This window comes from Aulonocara stuartgranti, assembly GCF_965226115.1.
Source record: "Aulonocara stuartgranti genome assembly, chromosome: 17".
NCBI classification, from domain to species: Eukaryota; Metazoa; Chordata; class Actinopteri; order Cichliformes; family Cichlidae; genus Aulonocara; species Aulonocara stuartgranti.
In genome coordinates this window covers 33,459,235-33,464,671 of record NC_138953.1, presented here as the reverse complement: position 1 = coordinate 33,464,671, position 5,437 = coordinate 33,459,235, and the positions used below count along the sequence as shown (strand labels likewise).

General features: G+C 44.7%; 1 long non-coding RNA gene across 1 annotated transcript; it reads left to right on the top strand.

Annotated features, from left to right (window-relative positions):
* Window positions 1-212: 212 nt before the first annotated feature.
* Window positions 213-769, top strand: LOC309693032. The gene is made up of 3 exons (XR_014272559.1): window positions 213-356; window positions 447-498; window positions 603-769. It is a non-coding gene; the product is annotated as an uncharacterized lncRNA (long non-coding RNA).
* The last annotated feature ends 4,668 nt before the right edge of the window (window positions 770-5,437 follow it).

Sequence of the window (5,437 nt, the reverse complement as noted above, 5' to 3'; positions counted from 1 at the left end):
CTGCTCGGCCCAGCTGTAGCTGTTGTTCCTCACACAGAGAGGCTTTGTCTGGGCTCTGCGGAAAAAAAAATCACCCAGTAACAACTGTTTACCCGTCTGCCGCCTCGGGCTGGAGCGGGGGCCTTGAACTTGTTACGCCTCGCGGTAGCTTGGCGGTAGCTCCGTCTTTGAGGCTGTTGGGCTGAACAGAAGTGGTCTGGAGGGTTGGGAGGTGCTGCTATTGAAACATCACTATTTTTTTTAGTACTATAGGAATACTCTGGGTGGAGGGATGGAAGGATGGATGGATACACATCCATGTCTTGCTCTTGCACACAAACACTCAAAGGTTCCTGACCCCAGGCTGGGTTGCACAGGTTATACATGTGATACCGATGCTATACAGAGGCAGTTATGCTCTTATTTCTCTTTCTTCACTTGCTTTTTGATAGTTTCTTTTTTGTTAGATATCACAGGCTGCGCTGCCCTGCCTGGGAAGCTGAACACACTTGGATTGAGGTAAGAAGAGAAGAAAAAGATGTTGGGAATGTGGGAGAAGTGAGCTGAGAGTGAGAGGAAAGCACTCTTGTTTTCTCTCTCTTGGTCTCCCCTTTGCTTTTCAGCTGAGCTTGAAACATCTGTCAGCACTCCGGACTCCGCTGGCGAGGAAGAGAGAGCGAGAGAGAGCAGAGGGCCCTGGTATGTAGCGCAGGCCCTGGCGCAGGAATCGCTGGAGCTGCTTAGCCTGGCACGGCTGGTTTGTTTATTTGCCCTGACCTCGCCTTCGCACCGAGGTTACGGGGACCTTCTTTAGTGAAAGGAGCCATTGTGCTGTGGGGGGAAAAAAATCTGTTACAAATATTTACCATGGAGGGAATGCAAAGCGGTGGCCTGCAGCCAGCCAGGCTCAAGCTGTAAAATTCACTGCAGTGCATTTTTTGAATTAGCTCCCCACCCCCATCCCTTTTCAACCGGGGTTAAAATTATACCCCTTACATTTTTATTAATGAGATCACGCTGTCACAGATTATTAGACGTTTAATAGCCTCATGATCAGGATCCAATGAGTTCCTCCAGCCCACGTTTATCCCATAACTTAGCATTTTAACATACGGCATGTGCACCAGGATGCTGTGATTATACAATAATGACTTTAGTGCGTCTGCGCCTTCCTAACAATTGCGTTTCCTCTTAATTTTGTATATTTTCAGCAACAAATTTTCCTTCCCCGGCATCTAGTTTGTGTAACCACATTTGACTAAGCTACCACGCCGATGTTTTTCTTGCAGAAAAATCTGGAGCACATCCCCACACTGCATTTCTTATTCCGCAGGGTCCCCCTGTTGGGTCAGTAGTAACAAATGCTTTTTCAGAAAGGCTGCATAAATTCCCTTTTCTCCTCATATGTTTTTTTTTTTCTTTTTCTTGAAAATGCCATATTGGTTTTAGCTGGAATAAATCTGCCTGCTTCCATCATGCTTGCCTTTTTTTTTTCTTCTTTTTTTTTTTACCCTTGCTGCCGGACCAGGCGGACGCCCTCGCTGGCGCATTGACATGCAACAAAGCTAATGGTGGCCGGGACAGGAGGGCCTAATCTTCACTAACTGACAAGATTTAAATTGAGGAGACATCTTCCGCTGATTAGCTCCCACACCCACAATTATCCAACTGGGGTGTCAAGCAAGGTTTAACATCTCCACTGATTCTGCTCTCCTGAGACATCCGGGAGGCAATGCAATCGCTTTTAATAACTGCCTCCCTCCCTCGCTCCCTCCCCTCTATCCCTCTCTCACCCCTTCTCCTTCCTGACGCCCTGTGCTTCTTGCGCACCCCTGCCACCCCACCCGCCGCCCATTTCGCTTTTTCCCTCTGCCTTATTCTCGCCCCCCCCCCCCCCCCCCCCATCTTCACTCCCTCTGCAGCCTGCCCCCCTCCCACCACACCCCAAGTTCCTATAGTCATTCCAGCTCCCTTCAAAATTAACCTTTCCTACGAAAATATAATTTCTCACAAAATGAACCCCACTGAGCATTTTTTTTTCTCTGTTCCTGGAATAATTTATTCAAATTGCTCAGAACAGCGGAGCAATCTGAACACTGAGTGGACCCCGAATTTGGATTTGCCTCTTTTTCTCTTTCTCTCTTTTTTTTCAATCTAAGAGTGGAGAGAACATGGGGAAACAAAAAAAAAGTTTATGTACCTTGTTATCTCCTGGCAAATAAAGGGGGACGGGCTTGCTTCCACCTTGGATACCGGGCACTCTGGCAGTGGTATCCCCCTCGAGTGTACACCTCATTAAAATTCATCTGATCTGAATATTTTTTGCAAATATGGTCTGATTGCTCACCATGACAGGAAACATCCCTATGTGTTATTTTAATCACACGCACCCCAACGGGCAACATATATGATGGCTGTGACATTGAACTCTTTCACTGCTTGACCCCATTTTATGAGCGCACGTCACATTTTAGGTGAAACCAGGAGAGCGATGGGGGGTGGGGTGGTGGTGGTGGTTTGGAAGTTACCTGGAATGATGGACACGCTTGATAATTCTTCCCTCTTTTTTCTTCAGATGTTCACACAGCATCAGCTCGGTTTAAAGCCCCTCTCAATCACACTGCCCCCGCCGCCACCCCCTACCCCACCATCCCCTTTTCACTTGCCTTTCTCTCTCTAATGAACTGTTTTCTTCCGGTGATGGAACGGGGACACAAAGCAATGTGATTAATAATTTACTGTTTAGTTTTACTAATTGATCTGTTTTGGGAGCCGGGATAAAAGTGAGGATGCATCTTCAGTGCATAATGCCTTTCATATGGCATTTATCCACAAGTCACAACCAGCTCCCTCAAGATGAATAATGAACTAAACAAGATCAAATAATTATCGCTTGGGAGTAGGAGAGAGAACTCCCTTACAAACACCACCGAGTTTACCTTTGGTTCTTTCTGCATATCACACAACAGAGTGGTGCAGGAGACGAGCTGTACAGAGGCAGGTTGTTAGCGGCAACAAAGGACACAAGTTAAGGGCTTGCAAGGACAGAACTTGAGATTAGTTTTAGTGCTTGTAAAGTTAGAAAACTTTAACACAAGTCGAGTTTTATGAGGATTTCTTGTGAGATGATTCTCTTACAGTTACCTTGACTGTCTCTGCATCTATCCATAAGTCCATCCATCCATCTATGTCAGCTATTATAGGGCAAAAGGCAGGGTATAAACCGGGTAAGCTGTCAATCCATCAAAGAATGACTTCTGGATGTTTGGCAATACTCTTAATATATATTTTTTATTTTGGTTAAAAGCTATTTTCTGCACACAACTGGCAATTAATAACCTAAACTATATATAACAGTCATATTAAAAAAATTACTTGAACCTGGTCGGATAAAGTGATGCTGTCCAGTCCCAGTGGAACCAACCTTCCCAAGTCTTTTTTGTTAAATCGACAAAACAGGGCTTTCTAAATCATTTAGAACATCGTGTGTCATCGCTTTGAATACTTCACATGAACCATTCATTGAAATTGAAGTAAATCCGAGCTCGTGTACGTCAAATCGTCTTCCCGGCCCCCGCTCACTTATAACAACTCAGCACAGTCAGTGAAGTGCTTCCTGCTGGATGTGATTCACGCACTCTTTCCGCCTGAACCTCTCCACAAGTATTGTCATGGAAAAAGTACATCGGCCCGAGGCATCCTGCTGGCTCAGCAAAGGAGGGGAAATGAGCATACTGTGTGTTTGTGACGTCAAGGATTTGAATCCATCTCTTGACTTTTGACTACCTGCAAATGCAGTAATGATAATGAGGAAAAATAAATTAGCATAACAACAACAAAGAGCAAACATGCAGTCCAGCTAAATACTCACATCTGGCCTTTTTTTATTATGCACTGATAGGATAGGTACTCAGGCTTGGAGTAAAAAGCAAGAGATAAGGCAAGTGTAAAAGTATTTATAAACACGCACCCTGTTGGCCTGTTGTGAATATACTTATTTATACACAGCCTCTTCACAGACTGACTTGTCTGCGAGCCATTTTATTGTGCTAATTTGTGCTTAAATCAGGAGGGGAAGGGAGAGAATGCAATATATTTATCCACAGCAGCACGTTACACTGAGGGTGTGTTGGAGGGGATTAAAAGTGAAATGAGAAACACTGCCTCCTTGATGCATTGAGGTCTTAAAAAAGAAAGAAAGGGACGTGGTGGCGGCGGTGGTATCACAGAGATGTGATACACGTGTTTGCAGACAAGGCATGTGTGTTTGTGTGTGTGTGTGTGTGTGTGTGTGTGTGTGTGTGTGTGTGTGTGTGTGAGAGAGGAGAGAGATTGACTCAAATTTACATTTTATTGTTTTGGATTACACGCTCTTGGCCCATTGAACCTAATGTGGTTTCTCCGCCACCGCATGTGTAATGGTTATAGCTGTTAGCTTGTAAATAAGGTTTAATACAGTGAGCCACTGGGAAGTACCAATCTCCTCCGCTCTGTGTGTGTCTGTGTGTGTGTGTCCACATGCTTTCAGTAGTCTCTTATAAATAGCCCCATGGCTGAGTAGAGAGTGTCATTATTTGTTAGCTGCAAGTAGCACAAGATTAAAGCTCGAACTAAATGCCCATATCATTACCCTATTAGCATATGACACATATATGTATAGGTGCCTGCTTAATTAGCGATGATTGATTGGAATCAATGACTGTAAAAAAAAAAGAAAAAGGATGGGGTGGGGGGGCTAAGAGGGGGCAGAGTTTGTGGGTGGGTAAGTCGGGCGCCTTCTGAAAATATCCCGAATTAAATTGAAGATAGGCCTCTTATTTCTGATTTGATTTGGCTAAGCTGCTAAACAGCCAGACAATCTAGTTGCCTTTGATACTCCACTGAAATCTATCCTGCAGCTTCCTCCCTCCTGCCCCCCACTCCAAAAAAAGAAAAAAAAGTAGCCTAATTTTGTCACGGATATTACACAGACACACGCATGAATCAGTGTTGGTTGTCATAATTATGTTAACATAGGGGATATTAAATGAGACAGGCCCATTTCCAAAGGTGAGCCTGTAGAATCAACTCGGCGCTCAACAAACCTCGGTGTCAATCACGCAAGCGATTCATATTCAGCGAAAGTCAAGCGCATCTGTCTGGATGCATTATTTATGTCAGAAATAAGCAGCTTAACCGAATCATGCTAGCAGCTATTAGCAAGAGACACACACCTAGCTTCCCTCCCCGTCTCTCTGAGGAGGCCAAGTTTGAAGTCTAAATAACACAAGTTTGATTGGGCCCATGGAAGCAAAAAGCAATCCCATTGAAGTCTGCTGTTGTAGCGCTAGAACAAAGCTACATCTGTGTTTGTAGTTGTCATTAGGCTGTGTATCTCCCTCCACCCTCTGTAGCTCTCTGCAGGCCAAATAACAGTGGAGGTTAGCATTCTAGAGTTACGACTCTATCCTCCTGTCAT